Below are 23,230 nucleotides of genomic sequence, written 5' to 3'. Positions count from 1 at the left end.
TTGAAAATGTAATATTTCACAAAGTTCAAACTAATACTAAACTAAAAATGTCTAATTATTAAAAGTGACAGCCCTATCTATTATAGATAGCCAGACAGTGAGTGTAAGTGTAAGAGAGGTGTACAGAGCTTGAAGGATAGATAATAAGAATTAAACAAAAAGACAAGAGTGGGAATATATTAAAATCTGTCTCGTCTCTGTGCCGCTAGGTGTCCCGGGTGGGGCTCTTGCCTATGTACATTTCGGCCAGCTTCTTGAACGGCGGCCCCCAGCCGCTGAGATAATCGTACTCGTGGTCGCTCTCGGTAGACTCGGCCGACTCCAGCGAGCTCAGGGACTCCGCCGGCGAGCCGCTGCCCTCGTAGGCGTACGTGGCCAGCGAGTCGTACGGCGGCGCCGTGGGGTCGACGTCGTTCTCCCGCAGCCGACCGCTGATGAAGTCCCGCACGTCGGCGTTGTCCTTGATGGGCGACGCCCGGCGGAAGGGGAACAGCATCTCGGGGATGATGTCCCGCCGCATCTTGTTGGCGTCGATCACCTCCGGGTTGCGCAGCGTGCCGATGTCGAAGGCCTGCGTGTCCTCCTCGCCGCCGCCCTCGTCGTTGTAGCTGACCACGTTGTCCCGCACGTCCTCCTTGGAGAGGATCAGAGGCTCCTTCTTCCTCTGTCGCCGCAGGGACGCGAACAGCACCACGATCACTGTGAGCGAGGGGAGAAGAAAGTAGAAACGAAAGAAAAGGAAAAAGAAGTACACAGCAGAGAGAGATAGTTCAGTGCAAGACGTGTACCTGCTTACGTGTGTCATGCATTAAAGAGCATCACGGGGGGGCGAGCATGTGGAGACACATTTTGCTATCGGCAATAAATACCTTTGCACTGCCACTGGCGTTTATCTCCTATTATTAAGGATCTGGCAGGGGGAGAAAAACATATCTCTTTCCCCTTCAGTTCCACATTCACAGTACAAAAGCCACGGTGCTCATGGGAACCCCCCCCCCCCCACACACACACACACACACACACACACACCGTACTGTACTCTCTTGGTACACGTCTTCATATCTTATGTGCGAGATGTCTTATGTCTTATCATATCTTATTCTGTTGATGAAAGGCATTTAACCCATTCTGAACGGGCACCCATTTTGGTGTCGGCATCATGTTATGCTTTAGCTACTGAAAAATAGCAGATCTACAAGCTCATATCGCGCCACCGAGTGGCGCGATACGAGCTTGTAGGTCTGCTATTTTTGAAAAATCGAAGAACGACTGACATTTTTTAAATCTGATCTCAGGTCAGAATGGGTTAATCAGACCAGTGTGTGTCCAGTGGAAACCCTCGTATGAATCTGATCTCAGGTCAGAATGGGTTAATCTGAGGCTGCGAAGCCGGCGCTCTCTTCACGCATACAGCTGCACAGTGTGAATGAGCGAAATATTTCCAAGAACCCAAGACCCCCCAACCCGCCTCCTGCCTCCGTACTTCCCTTCATGCCTTTTCCCCTCCCAGCAGGTATTCTCACAGGTTCAGTTCTCTTGCATGCCTCCAACTGTAAGTGTTAATTACAGTACCTCACAGTTTATTTTCTTTTTTTCTGAGGAACTATACACTTCCTGAAACTTCCAACGGACCAAGGGCGGCACATTTTCTACGAGGCGGAAGGTGAGGCAAAATAGAGGGCAATAACCTGTGGTGAAAAAAGTACTCGCTTTTTTTTTTACTTAAAGTAAAAGTATCAATACTGCTGCAATGTAGAAATACTGGTACAAGTTAAGAGTCTGGAATTTAACATTTACTTGAGTAAATGTACAAAAGTACTGGCTTCAAAACGTACTTAAAGTACCAAAAGAAAATGCATTGTGCAGAATGTCCCATTTAAAGTTTAAAAATCTACTATAATCATCTTTTGAAAATAGCATTTGAAGTGGGTAATGTATGTTTTGTAACTAGTCCTTTACCCGTTCGAATATATGAACACCAATTTATGTACAGGGATGGGGCACATGGGGTTATTATTAGGCAGGTGGTCCGCAAACCATGCCGAGGTGTCTAATTTATCTCTCACACACGCATGCACTCACACACACACACGCAAAGTACAATATTTGGATCTGAGATGTAGAGGAATTGGTAAAAGTATTGCCAATTGGAAATACTTAAGTAAACTACAAATACCTCAACATTGTATTTAAGTAAATGTACTTAGTTACTTTCCACCACTCTTCCAATAAGAGACAATGGTGCATGGAAGACAGATGAGACAGGCGAGTCAGAGGGGCGTTCATGCGGGAAAAGGCGTATAGGATAATGAGCAGATGTCATGGTATTTCGCTTCAGAGGAGAGCAAAAGATCTCTCCACAGCCTCCAGACAGGTGACTGCCGGGAAGCTATAAAACATGGTATGGATGCTGAGTGCAGGGTTAGTCTGTCGGCGTCAATTTGCTTGCACATGTTGCAGTTAGCTGAGGCACATTGCGTGCGATTGCGAGTCATAGAACAGGGAATTAGAATGTAAAGAGAATATGCATTTTGAACGTGTGTTGAACATGCACAGGGGAGAGGCTGCTCATGTAGATGCAAACAGTATAGGGCAGTGGTTCCCAAACTTTTTCATGTCAAGGACGCCCAAAGATTTACACTAATTAGCCCGCGGACCCCCATTTGAAGAGATATGTCAGAGACCCGCATAAGAGAAGATTTTTACGGCTATAGTAGTGATCATTAACCTGTTTAATTTCAAGGACCCCCAGTTTGTCATGCATATTAGTCTACAGATCCCCATGTAATGGTATTTCTATCTCTGAGACCCCAATTTATATTGTAAAATCAATGTTAATTTAACTCTGAGAGTGTACAAATGTAGACTCTCAGAGTTACAGACCCATAAGGGTCCATTTGGTTCCAAACTATGATTTAGCTGGGGACCTGGAACTCCCTCAAGGACCCCTGGGGGTCCCCGCCGGACCCCATTTTGGGAACCACTGGTATAGGGAACATACTCTGTCACACAAAAACATATTGCCTCTTATCACTATACCAAAGCCCAAGAGACTAAGACTACCAGGCGGTATAAAGTTCTGTGACATTTTGAAATCCATTACTTATTGATATGCCCTTGAACATAAGCACATTCTGCTGGGAAAAACGATATATGCACTCACCCTGTTTTGCACTGTATGCCTACTGCATTAAATAACAAAGGGTGGCTGAAGTGGCACTTTAGGATGTCAGGAAATAGCATGTGACCTACTTTACCAGCGAAATACACAAAGACCTTTTTGTCAACAGGATTTATTTGCTAATGAAAGCAGCTTTCAGCCACTGCACTGTTTCTAGAGGAAGACGGCTATATGTATGTAAAGTAGTCTCTCTCACTGAGACATTACACATGCTTTTATCTTAGATGCAGAAAGGATTCTTCCAAAGCTGGCTCTGCACTTCTGACTCAATTAACTATGAATCAAACCACCCAAGGTTTCGGTATCTATCTACCGGTATGCACTTTTAGCCAATGTGACTAATGAGGTGCTTTACTGGGAAACCACTTGATACACTACCAGCCTATCATCCTCTACGTGACTGTGCTCTGCGTTGGAAACCGGCACTGAACTGCACTTCAGTGAACCTTTTCATCGAAAGCCCACTTTCAACTTTGCTTTAATGAATCTCTGTGTTGTGTAGAGTGTTTGAAAGTGTGGTTGTTGTTGCTTTAGTGTGTAGAAAGACGAGCAACCTTCACTTGATATTAATCTCTCGAGACAGATTCAGAACTCTGCAGCTGAATCTGTCGGTAACTCCCGTTACTTGTGGAGTTTGTTATTTGTAGGAATGAACAAAGACGCATCTCCTAAGAGGAGGGCTGAAGGAGAGTGAGAACATCCAGTCTCTACACAGGGAATTGGGTGGTGCACCCAGAGGCAAATTCAAAGGATTTTTATTTCATTATTTTGCCAATGGGTTCGCAGATTGCTCAGTTGCTAGCATCTTGAGCTTCACAACAGCCATGACGCAGTGCTCCACATCATGCTTACAGGGATAATGAGAATCCTTAATATTTCAAATGGGCCAACACATTGTTACTCCCATAAATTCCATGTGTGCTAAAAAACAAATATGGCACTAAGATAAGAACCCTTTTTCAACCTTTAAACACATTTGCACTCACCCGCACACGCGCACGCGCACACACACACACACACACACACACACGCACACGCACACGCACACGCACACGCGCACACACACACACACACACACACACACACACACACACACACACACACAGGGGCATAGCCCACTCAGTACTCACTAAGCAGTATGATGACACAGAGCAGGATGGCCACCAGGGCTCCAGTGATCAGCCCGTCTGAAAAGGGCAGGACTTCAGGGTTGCAGGACTGCATGTTGCCGCGCCTGTCGCAGGAGCACACGCGCACGACGAGCGTGCTGGTGCTGCTCTGGATGGGGTAGTCGTTGTCCGAGATGACCACGGGCAGGAAGTACACGCTCATCTCTCTCCGGCTGAACCCGCCCCTTCTCGTCAGGATGTTGGCAGTGTTATCTATCAGTGGAGACGCACGGGAGGAACGCAATGATATGTGACTCTGTAAACACTGTGAATCTGACTACATCCTATCTTGTCCTATATACTGTAATGACATTATATTTTGTACACAGTAGGTTCAAGCATTTTGCCAGTGATTTTGGTCTTTCTGTACGTTAACCTGATTTGAGTTTTACCTGATGATACAGTATACTGTACAGTGTATATGTTTAAAAGCACATTGTACCTTCTCTGTCTTCAATGGTGAAGTTTGGGTTGTTGGAGCTGATACTGAAGACAAACTTGTGTCCAACGAGGGGCTCATCCGTGTCAACTGCACTTATCGTCTGAATCAACTGTGAGAAAGTATAACATAGGAACTGTTCAAAATGGTCATGCCTGTCTTTGTTTCCCACACAGCTTTCAGTTTCACATACATACAATTATACCCCCCCCCCCCCCCCCCAAGAAATCCTACCAACATTTATACATGTATTGACTATAAGATGTTTTGCTATGGCTTCATGTCCTATACTCTGAGTTCTAAATAAAATATTGGCACTTTGGCTATCAGTGTGTGCGGGCCAGCTTCTTGTTCCTTCAAGAACTTTGCATGTTTGCTCCCCTGTGGACCGGCACCACTGCAAGGAGTTTGGTGTGCGTATAAGCATCCTCGTGCACAGTATAAGATGTTATTGACGTTAAATCACCTGTCCTGCTTTGACGTTCTCACAGACAAATGTGTCGTAGGACATCGCAAATTCTGGTGCGTTATCATTGACATCCAACACTTTGATGAATACCGGCACTCGAGTTGTCTGCCGTGGGTTATCTGAAACAAACAAAAAACAGCTTGTTGTGGAATATTGCAGAAACTATTGCACAATGCACAGCAACACACACACATAGACACATGTGCATGCATGCATTTTCATTCTTTTAGGGCAGGGGTACTCAACTGGCGGACCGCGGTCCACGACCGGGACCGCGGACCACCTCTCTGTGGACCCTAGGCAAAAAAAAAAATATATATATATTTATTTTTTAAGTTAATAATATAAATAACATCAGATGGTACATTTCTCATGTGAAATTGCTGCAAAGGCCCCCAAAATTCTGGCGCGGGCTACACGCGCGTAGTGTGGCCTGCCAGGGCGTATAACTCCCGGCCTGATTTGGAGTTCCACTCCGGGCCTGCACTCTGCACCCCATTATTGGTTGGGTGGAAGGGGATCTGATTTGTATAAGTTTGGCTTGACCATACTAAACGGGCATAGAGCCCCGCTCTCCGAAGGACGCCGCGCATGGGACCGGACCTCTGTCTTATTCAAAAAAATATTTGTGGACCTTCATCATTTCTAGTTGAGGACCCCTGTTTTAGGGGATTTACTCCCACAAATAATTTTTGTGCGATGCGTATTTATCTCTCCTAGCTTGCAGTAAACACATATAAGGCCTGCAGTATAATGAGGCAGCAAATAAAAGAACAATTACTTATTTCCGTTGCCACCACAGAGATGTTGTGCCACTTGGACGTCTCTCTGTCCAGTGCTTTCAGCGTGGTGACGGTGCCGTTGGTGGAGTCGATGTTGAACAGCCTCTCCAGATCTGTGTGGCGGTCAATGGAGTATCTAAACAAAGAATGAAATAATGAAATGTTTGGAAATGGTTACTATTAGGGATGCACCGATCCGGCTTTTTGGCATTCGATACCGATTTCGATACATGGGGGTCCAGTATCTGCCGATACAGAGTACCGATCCGATACCCCCCACAAAGAAACGTAATAACCTATTAAGCTGTATGCCTCACTGTGTGGAGTCTGGAATCATTATTTTGTGTAAGGCAACATCAAGGCTTGACTTAAACATTACTTTCCCAACTTTGTAAAACAAAATGTAACAAACACAGATATAAATGCACTGAATTATTTATTAAATAACTGTGCAACAATTAGACCAGGTTAATGTGTGCGCAGGCTAGCCTGGCTGCATTCCACATGTTATACTGTCAATACTACACTGCTGTGTCACAGAGGAGGTAGAGTTGTTTTCATACTGTAATTACACATAATTATCGGATCGGATCGGATAATGGATCGGCCACCGATCCGATACCCAATCTAGAATTTTAGCCTGGATCGGCGCCGATCTCCGATACGAGTATCGGATCGGTGCATCCCTAGTTACTATACATGTAGACCATGCAACACAATGCGCTGTGTAGCACCAAAGCTACACAACACGGCGGCATATCTCTGCATTGACACTAGGCAGGCGCCATATGTGAGGTTATGTCGACACAGAGCAAGCGCCATTGATCGAGCAAATTAGAATCTTTCACTTTGACTTTGTGCCACTGCCATGACACAGGAGAGGTCTTACATAATTCTGGGGGGAACAAACAAGTGTCTGTATTCACTTCACACCGCTGCCATCTTTCCACAGGGAAATGTCCAGGAGGAATTCCATGAATAATTCACTTTCTCTTCCCCTTTTCTATGCAGACAAATTAGATGTTTAGATGTAACTAAGTGCAGCACATTTTCACACTTCTCCCTAATCTAGCTCTCACCAAAAAGAAGAGCAGAGAGGAGAGGAGACTTTGAATCAATAAAGTGATTGTTGCTTGTTTCTTGCTATTGATTCCTGTGCCGTGGTAATCAAATCTCTGAATTGTCAGATGATGGTTCAGAGAAAAAAAAAGCATGAGAAAGTAGCTCAATGGATGAATACTTAGGCTCAATCCCAATTCCCCCCTTCGTCCTGGCCCTTAGCCCTTGCCCTTGCTTATGCGCGTTCACGTGAGGGGGAAGGGTTATCTCAATTGTCTTTGGATGGAGGGGAAGGGCCGAGGGTGAGGGGTAGAATCCCCTTCGTTTGAAGGGATATCTTGACGGGACTTCAAACGGAGCAACATCACTGAGGGCTGAAAGGCGGACGAGGTAAGAAGCCTTTTATGTCCTTTATTATGGAAAAATATTATAATAACCAATATTGTTTGAATGTATTAACAATCTGCATCGCCAAAAATATCGTAATCTCTAGCAAAGGTTAACGTTACTTCACGTGAACTAACGATATGATACGGCGTTGCATTCATACAACGTTACCCATTCATTTGGCGCCGCATCGGCGCTTTATTCTTTTTTATTTATCGCTGGTGCGCCGGTGATACAACTCGGATGCAAGCTAGCTTATTAGCAGGCATCAGTCCGACCCCCCAGACCACGATATGTCAACATTCTGCTTTTGGAGCTCTTAAAAGCCGTGAAATAGCCTACTGTACCTACATAACGCTGTCACTGCATAACGTTGGCTACTCGCTGCAGTGATAGCTATGGTTTTATCATGACCAATGTTAAACTAATCCCCACAAGTTGCAAAACTTGCATAACTAATTAGCAATGGTGTTTTTTCCCCAGGCAAACCAGCTACGGAACAGATTGCAAGCTGCTGTGCAGACTGTATATTGGATGGAGATGAATCACAATGGCATTTTCATAGATAGAAAATGACTCTGTTCTTAATGATATTAAAAACAATGAACAGTGACCACAGCCCCTTCTTTCTATACTGTAAATTGTTTTTCCTTTTTCTAACCCTGTATATATATCTGTACCCATGCTATACAAACTGTTAATACAATAATCAATTAATCAGGTACAACTGTTGAGCAGGTGTCAGAATGAGCTATATCTAGCTGAATTACATTCTGCATGGTGGGCTACCAACATGAGACAAAATTACAATATATTTATTTCATCATAACCACAGCAATGTTATATTTACGTTCCATCTCTACAGCTTAAATCAAATGGAAAGTAGTTTCCAAAGTGGGTTATGGGCTAAATGATAGTTTGTACACTCTCAGAGTTAATTAACATTGATTTTACAATATAAATTGGGGGTCCTAGAGACAGAAATGCCATCAAAGTTTGGGGACCACTGGCCTGTAGTGAGCTTGCAGATCAGCTATTTTCTGAGAACAGGTTGTATATCAATATCTACAAGGGACGTTCAATATTTAGGGACGTTCCAATTCCTAGGGGGATGATTTATCTCCCTACCCCTTGACACTCATTATGTAGGGACAAGGGGAAGGGGCAAGGGCTGAGGGGTAGGGTTAAAAAAGGAATTGGGAAAGGGCCTTAAACTCTGTTCCACTGTCTGGAGCTAGTGAGTCCTTAGCAGAGTTGAAAAACAAAAAGAGACAAGAGACAAACCCTATGTTCTACTTGCTGTGCTCAACATGGTAAGCTCAGAGCTGCACACATCAAAAGAAGAATACGAAAATAAGTGGCCATTTAGAGAGGCCAGAAAGTGCATCGGCAATTCGGCACACACAGAATGAGTGCCACAGCCAGTGGAGGACGAGAGGCTAGTCCAATGCTCTCTCCACTCAAACAACGCATGGCTGTTATCCTCGGACAAAATAATGACTATGGTAAAAACAGATGAAAAGATATATTCTTGCTGCCAGACGGAAATCAGTGGTCCTTTGGTATGGAGAACAGAAGCACCTACTGTATAAGCCAGAGCACCAAAGCAGCCCATTAACCCATCCTGACCTGAGATCAGATTCATAAAAAATAGCAGACCTACAAGCTCGTATCGCGCCACTCGGTGGCGCGATATGAGCTTGTAGATCTGCTATTTTTAAATAGATAAAGCATAACATGATGCTGAGACCAAAATGGGTGCCCGGTCAGAATGGGTTAAATGCACTACACAGTCTCATATACAGTGAGTAATTTATTTGGGATTGATCACATGTATAATTAGTGGAGCTGACATAATTATCAGTTTGAATTTGAATTAATCTGTCCAATTAATTCAAAATGGCTTGCGTGGAGGCAACGGGTATAATAGGTCCAGGCAACTTGGTTGTATCTTGGACAGGATATGCTAATTGGAAACCCTCGAGATATATTGGGTTCAACAAAGCAAATAAAAGTATAAAACATTAACGCTTTCTTGCATAATCTTTTCCTCTTCACTCACATTGCCAAATCTCAAAAGCACCCAGTTGTCTCTAATCTACATGCCCTCTGTGTGAATGATGCGTACCGTTCCCGGGAGCGGATCGCCCAACCGTCCCCGGGACCGCATGGGGGGAGGGTCTCTGGACCGTTGAAGTGTATTCAGATACAGATCGTTCCAATGTGAATGCATGCAGTCGACGAGCCAAGCGTAACACAGCCTCTGCACGATGCGTAACACCAGCGCATTTCTCAACGCCGCCCTTCTCCTGTTGAATCTGCTTATACGCGCAGCACCGCGCTGATCTTATTCTGCGGACTACACGTGGCTCTTGGGCTTTGCTTGGCACAGTTTCAAAAAGTAAAACAAAATAATAATAATGCTAAAGTAGAATCCATAGCAAACTAATACACTGGAGCACAGAACTGACTGACACAGTGAATAGCAGGCAGGCTGACAAGTAGTATAACGGCAAAAAGCCAAAGAGGCAATGCAATTCAGTGTGTCTGGATTTATTTGAGACAATGTCGCACAGTTGATGGTCAGTGTCTGTGCGCGCCAGCCATCAAGCACACCGTCATCAGGAGGATTAAAGTGTGTTATGCAAGTGTACCCGGGTGCGCTGTTGAATCTCGGGCAATGTGAATCATGGCCATCGGGGACCAGGCAACCATATTCGAAAACGGTTCCAATGAAACGGATTCAGTCCGTCTCAGTGTGAATCCCCTATCAAGGACAGTCTGTAAGAGTTCAGGAGTATGCTGGGTGCAGATTCAGAAAATACGTAGGAGAATAAAATCTGTACTCTCAGTCTTAGTAAAGGTCTTTAGGAGTCTTGATTAATAATGATATAGGATCCGCAGCAGCAGCAGTCAAACCAAACAGATGTGTGACAACCCGGCCCGGCGTGGGGCCATGCCAAATGGAGGAGGATGCAGGCAGTGTGCACTTTTAACAATATCATTTATTAACAAAAGGTATAATAAATAACATAACTTATTCTTACAAACAAAACCGTGTGGGATGTGTACTGTAAGTCAGTAATATCAGTAGTGTCAGTGTGGATGTGTGATCAATGTAGTATGGTGTGTAAATCAAGGCATAAAGTCAAACAAACAAAAGGGTGCTGTCATCAGGCTGCCACCAACTCCTTTATAGGGCTCCAGGGAGCAGTGATCAGGTGCTCCCAATGCACCTATGATTGGGGTAGATGCGAACCTACACATAGATCTGTGAGGGGAAACACATAAGCCAAATTCCAATACCCCAAATCTCGGCAACTCGCTCACTCACACTTGCTCACTCCAGCATGGTGGAGTTACGGTGAAATTGGTGACCTGCCGGCTGCCGCAATATGTGACCCTCTTGTGGACTTCACATAACTTACAGTACATGGAGGTCTTTAAATACGTGGCCTGAAAACCGCTAGGTTGAACTCTGCTAATAAACCACAAAATTTACATTCGGACACTGACATTATGTGATGTCAACACGATTGTCACATATTTCAGCAGGTCACCAATTTCACCGTAACACGGCCATGCTGGAGTGACCGAGTGTGAGTGAGCGAGTGGTCAAGATTTTGGGTATTGGAATTTGGCTATAGATAGGGGAGAGTACCGGTACAAAGGGACACAGAGGCAGGCCAGGCCAAAGTGTATAAGAATGTACTGTATATACAAGAGGGAAAATACATGTTTATGTTTTATAGAATTTTTGATTAATTAAAAAACTATACAGCCGTGTCTCATTATTAAATGACAAATTAATAAAAAGCATAGCAAATATCATGTCAATAATATCAAGGTGTCATCACAGTATCTCATATAATACACAAAAAAACACAGACCCAAAACTATTCATAGAAAGCAGTTTAACACCAACTAAGAATTAAGTGAATCCAAAATGCTTCTCTTTGCAAATAATACATGAATTCTATATAAACATGTCATTTCCGCTTGTATGTAAATTCCTACACTGATGAAGGCCCGCACACCGAAACGCGTCTGTTTGGTTTGACTGCTGCTGCGGATCCTATACATCATTATTAACCCATTCTGACCTGAGATCAGATTCATACGAGGTTTTCACTGGACACACACTGGTCTGATGAACCCATTCTGACCTGAGATCAGATTCTAGAAATGTCAGTCGCTCTTCGATTTTTCAAAAATAGCAGACCTACAAGCTCGTATCGCGCCACTCGGTGGCGCGATATGAGCTTGTAGATCTGCTATTTTTCAATAGCTAAAGCATAACATGATGCTGACACCAAAATGGGTGCCCGTTCAGAATGAACAAGAGTTCTAAAGTCTTACTGAGAGTGCAGTTTTTATTCTCCTTCTGCTTAAAAGAAAAAGCAGTAGAAAGTCACCCAGCATCATTTGTATTCATACACACCTTCCATAGTACATCTGACCATGGTGGGGAACTGGGAAAAAATATAGTTTAGAATAAGGTCCATATAGTTTACAATAAGATAGTTTAAAGGACAACTTTAGTTTTTTTCAACCAAGGTTCATGTTTTAGGTTGTTATTAGAGAAACTAAAAGGTGAGTGTTAATTTTCTTTCATTTGCTGCTTTCTTTCGTTTTGGGGATTTTAGCAGTTTTTGACAGGGGGGCGGGGGCATTCGAGCATGGGGCTAAATATTATGGCGATTTATTTTTTTATTATTGACTATAGTCCTAATAAACCCCAAGAAATTACATCTGGCCACAAAAGATCACAGGATCTATTGAATGTGACAAACTGACATATTGAGCCTATACACACAGTATAAGCCTTCCCCCAGTAGGCTATACCTACACATTCAGTAGATCCTGTGATCTTCTGTGGCCAGATGTAATTTCCTGCGGTTTATTAGGACTATAGTAAATAATAAATAAATAAATCACCATCAAATTTGGTAAGAAAATACATATTTAGCCCCATGCTCAATTGCCCCCGCCCCCCTGTCAAAAACACTCACCTTTTACTTTCTCTAATAACAACCTAAAACATGAACCTTGGTTGAAAAAAACTAAAGTTGTCCTTTAATGTTCCCGCATTTTGGTTCAAAAGAAAGAACACCTTTCCGATGGTTCTGTAGTGGTCCTGTCTGCATTGTATTGCCCATACCACATTCTGTAGTGGTCCTGTCTGCATTGTATTGCCCATACCACATTCTGTAGTGGTCCTGTCTGCATTGTATTGCCCATACCACATTCTGTAGTGGTCCTGTCTGCATTGTATTGCCCATACCACATTCTGTAGTGGTCCTGTCTGCATTGTATTGCCCATACCACATTCTGTAGTGGTCCTGTCTGCATTGTATTGCCCATACCACATTCTGTAGTGGTCCTGTCTGCATTGTATTGCCCAGACCACATTCTGTAGTGGTCCTGTCTGCATTGTATTGCCCAAACCACATTCTGTAGTGGTCCTGTCTGCATTGTATTGCCCAAACCACATTCTGTAGTGGTCCTGTCTGCATTGTATTGCCCATACCACAGAGGGCAGGATTTGTGTAGGACTCACTTGACCGGTTTGTTGGCGGCGTCCGGGTCCCGTGCCGACACGACGCCCACGAAGCTGCCGGCCGCCGTGTCCTCGTGCACGTCGATGATGTAGGGGTTCCTGGTGAAGATGGGCGGCTCATCCACGTCCTCCACCGCCACACGCACCGTGGCATGGTCCTTGAACTGCACCCCCTGGAGGAACCGCGAGTCCAGATACGTGTTTCTCACTTCCACCTTGAACTCATAGTCCCTCTTGGTCTCATAATCCAGCGGCTGAAAGATGAAAAGAGGAAGTCTTGTTAGGGGGCGCACTTCATCTCACCCCAATAATAATATTTATACTTGTAATTCGTTAGAAAATCGTTGCAGAATCCAAGCAATAGGCAGAAATAATGATAATTATTTAACTTCTCTTATTCGAGACCTAAAAGAGGGCTTCAAAAAAAGTATTTTTTTTACGTTATTCATTTCAAGGCAAAGTGTATCTTTAGGTTTTAATAACAGGGCTCAGCACGGCTGCTTTCATAAACCGTTCTCACTTTAATGAATACTATCAAGGAACTGTTCTTAATCTCAGCTTTACTCTTACATCATCTATTTTAACACTGAAGTCAAACACTTAGCATAATTGGCTGTAACTGTAAAAGGGAAGGAAAGAAAAGAGCAACCTGACAAATGAGATAAACTAAAGGGTTGATTGAAATGCAGACAAAGGGAACTAAGGCAGAGTGAGCTCCAGCCTTTTCCGACGGCAGAAGAAGCAGCTCTTGAAAGTAACATTATATAAGCATCTTTTATGGAAATCGTGCTAGCAGAGAAGAGAAACTGGGTATACCGTTGGCCCTGCATACAAAACAAGACTATGATTTTAATGATGTTGAACTTTGGTAGAGACTTGGGTTGAATAGCTACTTGATGTATCCAAATATTTCAAATCATCTTTTTAGTGAGGAATCAGCAGCATTGTTCAAATCAGACACATTTCAAATCATCTGCTCTGCTCTCTGTCTCTCTCTTGGTGGAGATCTTCTTTCAAATGCAATATCACATGAATAGAACCGCTGGGTACAGTAGAACACTGGGTACAGTAGAACACTGCAGATCGACACCCTGTGTATGACTTAAAGGGACACTTCACTTCCTAAAGGTAGCTCTCCACCGCACCGACGTCAGCCGTGGAAGGAGTTGGATAGAGTATGCTGCCAACAACTTATCGTCGGCATCGGTTTAAATTTGTTGCACTCTGTTGGAGTTGGAAAGAGTCTATTGGAGTTAGAAACCGTCTCTTTGGTGGAGAGAGAGACAACAGTTTCCGTGCCGGGAATGGATTACTCCAGGTTACTGTCACTGCCAACCCCGCTATACCCGCCTTTTGTTTTATGTGTTTAATCCGCTGCATTGTAATAAATAAAAAGAAAAGCCGTCTTCGTCGCGGAGATAGAGACTAGATGCATTCGCTTTGATGACGAAACCGGAAATCGTCACATGCTGTGGGCTGCTAGGGCTTCTGGGAAATTGAGGCCAATGGAAATGCATGGGGTGCAACGCCTCATTGAGACGAGTCTTGTGTGCGTCTTCCGGGTGCACCAAGATGGTGGATGATACGCTCGGATCACAACATACCGAGGAAGCTTTTTTTGCTGGATTTTCGCGGATTAAAAGCCCAAATAATTCAGCGTATGCTCTAAAGTTAATACAACAATCTCGGCAGTGAAGGGGGGTTGATTAAAATGCGGGTTAAGCGTGTAAAACAGTCAAACGGAAAACTTCACACTTTTTGCAAAAAAATATATGTTAATGACATTTAGAAGATTTAGAACACTTTCCTGGGGGTCTTTATGTGTGTAATATGTGGTTTTAGATATTTTAGATTTTAGCAGTGAGCCCAGTGTCTCTGATGCTCACTTCCTTCCTGGACTATAATTCCCATAATGCTTTGGTGCACTGCTCCTCCTTGTGGATAGGTGGAGGGCTGTCTTACTGAGACAACATGTAGTCCAGGAAGGAGGTGAGCTCAGTGTCCATGACATCAGAGACACCGGGCTCACTGCTAAAATCTAAAATATCTAAAACCACATATTACACACATAAAGACGCCCAGGAAAGTGTTCTAAATCTTATATTATATATCTTATATATCATTAACATATATATTTTTGCAGAAAGTGTGAAGTTTTCCTTTAAGGTGTCTCTCTCTCCACCAAAGAGACCGTTTTCAACTCCAATAGACTCTTTCCAACTCCAACAGAGTGCAACAAATGTAGTTAATTTCTCCGGCCGGACGCAGCGCGTGGAATTCTGACCAGTTCCTTTTCTCCTACATCAGGCGCCCCGGCTGGCCAGGGATAGGTAGTTTAGAGACCAGGGTTACTGCATGTTTTTTGTGAGGGTACCTACCCTAGGGGACACGGGGAGAACATGCAAACTCCACGCAGAAAGGCCCTTTTGCCAACCCTCGGGGCACTGATGACGCAGAGGAGGGAACACGCCCCAGCGCCCACAGCGTCCCCAGCGGCAATCGAACGCAGGACCTTCTAGCTGTGAGGCGACAGCACTACCGAAATATGTTCCCCGAAATATATACAATTACAGTACATACTATTAAATACTGCCTACTATAAGGTCATAACCCTCCCTAAAAATCCCAAATTAATTATTAAGATGAACTTTCTTGAAAAAGTGGAAAAAGTGAAGAGGGATATTGAAAAAATTACTCAAAAACTAAATGACACAGGATTTTCCCAACTACATCCCCACTATGTGATCGTTGCGGAATGGCAGAAGGTACCCTGACCCACCTCTTCTGGACATGCCCAAAATTGTATACATTTTGGTGTGATATATTCAAATGGTTTTCAGATGTGTATAGATGTGTGTTTGAACCTGACCCAGAGACCGCACTTTTTTGTTCTTCTCAAATACTGTCAAATCACAATGTCTCTGTACAAAATACAATGATGTATGGTATGGTACAGTAATTGCAAAAAAAGTAATTCTAAGACTCTGGAAATCGGATGAAGTACCTCATTTTAAGACCTGGTTAACGGAACTTACTTGGAGAAAGTTCGCTATGACATGGACAACTCAAATAAGTTTGATGTTATATGGCAGCCATTTCTTGCGAAATGTCACATTGAACCTCAGCATTTAGCTTATGTCCTCCACTCTACACAATATTGCAGTGTAATGTAACGTATTGACTCATTTAGAATAAAATCATGCCCTGTTCTTTTCTTTCCTCTCTTTTCTTTCTTTTTTTTGTCTTTCTTATTTTGAATCTGTCTGTCTTATTTTGAAAAAGCTTAATACAAATATTGAAAAAATACTATAAGGTCAGATCCCACATTCCAAACCCTTTTTTCACTGACCCTGATAAAACACCAACCCACTTTTAGTTCCGGACCAAACTACTGACAACCTTCTAGTTCTGTTCTACGAAGGACAACTATGTTCGATGTGTAAGAAGTGACATTTACCTGTTTAACTGTGATGACCCCCTCTTGCGTGGCCTGGTCTGTGATGATGTTGAACATGTCGTGGCCGCCAACAATGCTGTAGTCCATCTCTGCGTTGCGGCCAACATCTGGGTCGTCTGCTTTGATCCGGCCAATGGTGTCGCCGATTTCCTTCGACTCCACCACCGTCATACGAAAGGAATCTGTAGAGAGAGCATATTATGTTAATGAATAGCCTATTTACTGTTTATTTTGTGTGTTCCGTAGATGTCCGATAATAGACATGTGTTAATTCCACATGCACTAGAGGTTATATGATTTTGTTACCTGACCAATATCTCTAGTGTGTGCATGTGTGCTTGCTTGCTTGCTTGCTTGCGTGCATGCATGAGTGTGTGTGAAAGAGGGAGTGTGTGATGCGTGTGTGCGTGTGTGTGTGTGTGTGTGTGTGTGTGTGTGTGTGTGTACATGCGTACGTGCGTGTGATTGCAAGGAAAAAATAATTCAACAGCAAAAATATCTATATTTTGTACACTGCAAAAGTGAAAAATCAATACGAGACAGAGAGAGAGTATGCGGAGAAGGGGACAGACAATGGCATCTTACGGTTAGCGAAGCGTGGCGGGCTGTCGTTGACGTCTGACAGAGTGATGCTGACCGTGGTGGTCCCTGAGAGCCCCCCCATCTGTCCAGCCATGTCTTTAGCCTGGATCACGACCTGGTAGTTCTCCTTCACCTCCCTGTCCATGCCGGGCAGGGCCGTCTTGATGGTGCCTGCAGAGAACGTTTAACTTCAGTAATTCAAGTAATTCATAGGAAGTCATACTGCATATGAACCCATTCTGACCTGAGATCAGATTCATACGAGGTTTCCGCCGGACACACACTGGTCCTGATGAACCCATTCTGACCTGAGATCAGATTCTAAAAATGTCAGTCGTTCTTCGATTTTTTTCAAAAATAGCAGACCAACAAGCTCATATCGCGCTTGTAGATCTGCTATTTTTAAATAGCTAAAGCATGACATGATGCCGACACCAAAATGGGTGCCCGGTCAGAATGGGTTAAGAGTACAATATGAATGTAGGCTACTATTCATGAGGCTAGAAAGGCATTCAGAAGGCATTTTGAAAACAGTGGAAAATATGTCAATGTCCAATTTTTCTCACAATATCAGCAACCAAGTGGTTGTATTGTATTGTGTAAAAGCATTATATCCTCCTTTTCAAGAGGGCTTTCCGACCCAAGGGCTTTTCCAAGCCGTCTGAATAGAGTGTTTGTTTCTATTACACACAAAGAGACTCTCACATTATGAACTCTGGACAATGTCCAGGGAATCAGATCAGGACATTCTGGTCCGGTGTTGCCCTTATACACACAACAGGAGAATGTGTGTGTCCGACATGTTCTCACATGCTGTAAGTCTAAATAGTCTGTGTGATTCAATCTCTCAAGAACAGATCCTGAGCTGCGCTACTGAAACTGTCAGCAGGGGCATTGAGAATGTTTGTACATTGGGGAAGTATACCCTCACTAAAAACGCCGGGACAACGCCGCTCCACACGTCCCAAACTCTTCTCCCTTCTGGCTCCAAAACTGTGGAATGCACTTCCCATTGCAGTCAGAACTGCAGCATCACTCCCAATCTTCCGCCGTAGTCTGAAAACCCACCTTTTCAGACTCCATCATGGCCCATAGCACTTACCCTACCCCCTTAGATAGCATTTCTGTTGACTTAGATAGCATCTGATACAGACTTATAGCATGTTATGTAGACAGCACTATAATTGCATTGTATATAGTCATAGCACGCCATAGTACATAGCATAGTAGTATATATATGTATAGTTTCATTATATAGATATTCCACTGTTACTTTCTTAGCTTACGCATGTTTCATGATAAATGCTGTTATGTGATGTATTCCCATGCTTTTTGTTCTTGCTTAATGTAAGTCGCTCTGGATTAAGAGCGTCTGCTAAATGCCTAAATTGTAAATTGTAAATTGACTAGTGGAAGTAGAACAGTGCCCGTTGGGGAGTGATCAGGTGTGATCAATTGGCTAATAAAGGGCGAGGTCGAGCATAATTGTGATGTCAGAATATCATTGTGATGTCAGAACATCATTGTTGTGATGTCAGAACAGGCCAGCTCCATCTGTGTCCCTGTTATGCTCATATATGGAGTTATTTGTCAGGCATGCCCAAATATTGAGTCTATACAGATGTCAGAACATCAGTGTGATGTCAGTTCTGCTGTGTCAGGCATGCCCAAATATGAAGTGTTGTGATGTCAGAACAGGAAGATAATAATAGGGGCGATCAGGTCCAGATCCCGGGCAGAGGCTGGTTCTGGACTACCGGCTATATCCGACGGACTCGACACCGGGCACTGCAGTCCCTGTGGGGGTGGAATTTGAAATCGGCAGGGCGAAAGGTTCTCGAGTTACGTGGATTACAGACGTACACACGTACAGAGACTTGGTGCATTTATATATTAGATTATATACTGTAGATGAAAACATAAGTGCCCCATCGGAAGAGGAGGGGCGGGCTGAGGGCGGACCAAATGGGCCAACATCCTGTTAATTGAAGAAAAAAGTGGAATGTCCGCACACGATATAATTCTCCTCCCCGCCCTCCGGGCTTTCTCAAGTTACATGGGTATCAACATCCTGTTATCCACATTTTATTGTGGGGAGCCCCCAGATATTCCAAGGAAAGGAAAGGCGAGGGGTGGTATTAAACATGGTTAGATGCAAGTATTAGCTCCTCCTATACTTGAGGGAGACATATGCAGAGATTAAATGGGGTCTTTTTTATTAACCCATTGAACCCTAGCGCCCCTATTCTAGGGACTTGGGTGTGTTCTGTGTCAATCTGAGGCTGAGCAGAGACATGTATGCATGTCACTGTTGATGTGAGATGACATCACAATGATCAAGAAACTGCACCTCCTCAATATCCCACCACTCCTCATACACTGGACTCACAGTTTCCTGAGTAACAGACCACAAGCAGTTAAAGTAGGTACATCGTTCTCATCAACTGTTATCACCAACACAGGGGCCCCCCAAGGCTGTGTCCTCAGTCCTTTCCTCTATACACAAGTAAGACGCGCAAACGCGGGAAGCGAACGCAGCTCGTAAATGGCAATAACAACAATTAGAATAAATTACGTACTTTTTTAAGGTTTTCTTTTTAAAGTTCTCTTTTTTGTGTATTTTTAAGATTTTATTTTTAAGTTAAGTTTTTTGAAGTCAAGTGTTTTTAAAGTTTTTTTTGAAGTTAAGTTTTTTTGTGTTTTTTAAGATTTTATTTTTAAGTTAAGTTTTTTGAAGTTAAGTGTTTTTAAAGTTTTTTTTTTAAGTTAAGTTTTTTTTTTTAAGTGAAGTTTTTTTAAGTTAAGTTGTGTGTGTGTGTGTGTGTGTGTGTGTGTGTGTGTGTGTGTGTGTGTGTGTGAGTGCGTGCGTGCGTGTGTGTTGTGTGATACAGCTGCGCCCTCTGGTGGCGGGCGGGTGGTGTAACAGCGGGACAGACAGAGACACACAGACAGACATGATCTGCAGGGTCTCATAGTTAGTTAGTGCTCACTGCATTCGCAATCACTGCACTCGCAACTATACACAAATGACTGTACTAGCCCCTCACCCAGCAACATCACATATTTCAAATACCCTGATAATACTGCTATTCTCGGACTGCTCCATGACAATAACTCTATCACGGTCTATCAGAACACCATTTCTCATTTTACACAGTGGTGCACTGACAACTATTTAGTGTTGAATGTGGACAAAACAAAAGAACTGGTCATTGTAACAACCCACACTGGACTTAACCCACTTTTCATTAATGGTAAGACAATAGAACAGGTTGCCAGTTTCACATATCTTGGACTCACCCTGGACAATAGACTTAGGTTTGATCAACATATTACATCTATCCAGTCACGTTTTCAGCAAAGACTTCATGTAATCCGCAAGTTAAGATCATTATCTGTTGCTCCTCATCTTCTTTTATTATTGTACAAAAGCATTATCCAACCTATTCTGTTGTACTGTTCCGCATGTTTTTACAACATACTACCCATGTCTAACAGAAACAAACTTTTCAGTATTACCCGTATTGCTTCCAAGATTATCGGACTTCCCACACCAACACTTTCTGATATGAACAATAATGCCATCACACGGCTAGCACTCTCAATATCACGTGACACTGATCATCCCCTGTATCGCTTCTTCAACCTCATGCCATCAGGACAAAGATACAGAACCTTACCCTGGAAAAAGGTTCGTTTCAGTAGGAGTTTTGTCCCATCAGCCATCGCGGCATTAAACAAACTGCCCCGCCGATAGGAGGGTTTCTGTACACAGGGGGGAACTCATGTTTTTGTATTTTTGTCTTAGTGTAATGTTTTTCTGTACTATGTGCTGCTTTTGTTGTTGGTGTTGAACAGACCTGTGAAGATGAATATCCTTCGGGACAATAAAGAGTATTATTATTATTATTTCATGCATCACACCTTCAAAACAGCTTTGAGAGTACTTTAGAAATTATGCAGTGCTACAAGACCAGGGTTTCTATCACAAGTAGGCTACACTTCAAACACACATTATAAACCATTAAAAAACAAACAAACAAAACAAAAACATTGTGTGGAGTGCATCTTTAAGTGGATAATTACCTTCCACAGAACATGACAGATGTAAGAATTAGGTGTTAAATATGCTTGACATTTAACTTTTAACAGGCTAGTCCCCCATTGATGTATCCACAACAACTATATATATATATATTTTATCCCACAATTTTGTAACCCTTTTTTCACCCCTGTGAAGAGATAAAAAAAACACACAACAAATAATATTTTTCTTTATTAACACAAAGCATTGGTGGACCAACCTTTTCCAAAGCCGACAGCAAATGTTCTCTCATAGCGAGAAGCACACCCACATACCTCAAAAGAAAGCTTAATTTGTCCACTCCAATTTAAAATTTAATTTAATTTTACCATTCCATTCTGGAGATATATGTATCTTTATGTAACACCTGCTTTTGTAGTAACGTGCTGTTCGTGAACAGAAAGCCGAGTTAGGGACCGTTTTATGTCAGACATTGACAGGCAGAAATAAAAAAACACAACAAATATCCTATACATACTATACACCGAATGAAAGCCCTGAATGTCTACACATTGATCCCATCTACCCTTCGTCTGTAATTGGCTTTTGAATGAGCTACAGAATGAGCATAGGGACCGAGGGAACATATTGGGGCTACGTTACTACTGTTTTGTTTATTGTTTATGATGATGATGATGACGGATCGGGCAGACGCCAGGCGGGCAGATGAAACAATGCAAAGACGCGTTGTCATTATTTATCCATCTATGTACGTGTCTGTCACTTTGTATCGTTCCAACTCGGCTAGCCGAGGGACGGTGGTGTTGCTGTGCGCCTCCAGTTCCACACCAGCGAGTATTTGCATTGTTTCATCTGACCCATGAGCGTCATCATCAAAAATAACCGTCCACCATCCCTCGCCGAGTTCACAGAGGGACGATACAATCCGTGAAGTTGTGATTCGTTTGTTAGTTTTCTTGTTTGTTCGTAGTATGCACAAGGAAAGGAGAATCTGACCGACTTTAGATCTGTTATGATGGTGTCCATGGGGGCCTCCATGTTCCGACCTTAGAGTATATATATTTATAGAGAAGGCACCCAGAGGAAATCTTGAGGCGAAATGGACATAGTGGCCGAATGAAGGTATTGCAGCCTGGCCCCAAACACATGAACGCGCTGTCCGTTGACTAACATTGTACACGTTCACGACGGACGACACTCGTGCGCGTTCAACGGCAGCACGTTCATGTGTTTGGGGCCACTCACCATTGTAATCCGTCCCAGAATGCACTCTGTTCCTACCCGGAAGGAGGAGTGAATCCGCCTCATGCGCTTTTGAGCAACTCAATGCAAGTGGATGGGAGGAGAACTCGGGTGTCTTCTCTATAGATATATATACTCTATGGTTCCGACAGACACACAAGACGCGGGGAGGAGGGAGAAACAGGAGGAGAGGTGGAGGCAAGCCGGTCGGATGTCATGCATTGTGATTCTGTTGACTGGAGTTGTATGTACGCTCGCATCGGCGCCGCAGAGACTATTCTACACATTGCGCACCTCCCGTCCTGTTTTTAGTAAGGGAGGGGAAGAAGAGGCTTTTTTTTTTTTTTTTCTTATCACGTGACCGGAGAGTGTTGTGGGATGAATCGGGGCTGCTTGATCTATTGTCTGGGTGTGCAGAAAGGCGATTGAAAGTAATCACTTTGTGCTCGAAACGTATCTAGATAAGTGTCTCGCATCGGACGCATGGCTAATTAAGAACGTATTTATATGCGTATCATGTTCGGAGTGTTAATTGAACAGACGAGTGCACAGTTAATGTCTAGTTAACGTCAAGGTTGCATTGCGTGTTTGTCATGTGAATGATTCAGTCAGTTATTGTCATGCCAATGGACATCAGACAATAATGATTACTACCATTGGTCATTAACAAAAATAAATCACCTTGAATAATAGAAAACACTCCTTGAAATACTTAGTAACTGATTTATAATGGCACTCCCTTCTACCAAACTGCAATGTGCCAGAGAATAGAAAGGGCACAGTAGCTAAGTGACCAAAACAATTAGCTATAATTGTTCTGGTTTCTTTTCTACCTACAACACAATGCTCTGTCAAAAC

At 43.2% G+C, this 23,230-nt stretch overlaps 1 pseudogene across 1 annotated transcript in view; it reads right to left on the bottom strand.

Annotated features, from left to right (window-relative positions):
* Nucleotides 1-205: 205 nt before the first annotated feature.
* The window catches only part of LOC310867866 (cadherin-10-like), a 49,293-nt pseudogene continuing 26,268 nt past the window's right edge, over nucleotides 206-23,230 (bottom strand). The window contains exons 4-11 of the transcript XR_014571072.1: nucleotides 17,089-17,256; nucleotides 16,504-16,685; nucleotides 13,047-13,300; nucleotides 6,040-6,176; nucleotides 5,256-5,377; nucleotides 4,793-4,901; nucleotides 4,312-4,563; nucleotides 206-699 (exon numbers count right to left, since the gene is read on the bottom strand). The product of XR_014571072.1 is annotated as a cadherin-10-like (transcript). The remainder of the gene's footprint in view (nucleotides 700-4,311; nucleotides 4,564-4,792; nucleotides 4,902-5,255; nucleotides 5,378-6,039; nucleotides 6,177-13,046; nucleotides 13,301-16,503; nucleotides 16,686-17,088; nucleotides 17,257-23,230) is intronic.

Source organism: Protomyctophum parallelum (assembly GCF_964188405.1).
Source record: "Protomyctophum parallelum genome assembly, chromosome: 12".
NCBI classification, from domain to species: domain Eukaryota; kingdom Metazoa; phylum Chordata; class Actinopteri; order Myctophiformes; family Myctophidae; genus Protomyctophum; species Protomyctophum parallelum.
Note: the sequence above shows the minus strand (reverse complement) of the source record. Positions and strands in the feature narration are given on the sequence as shown.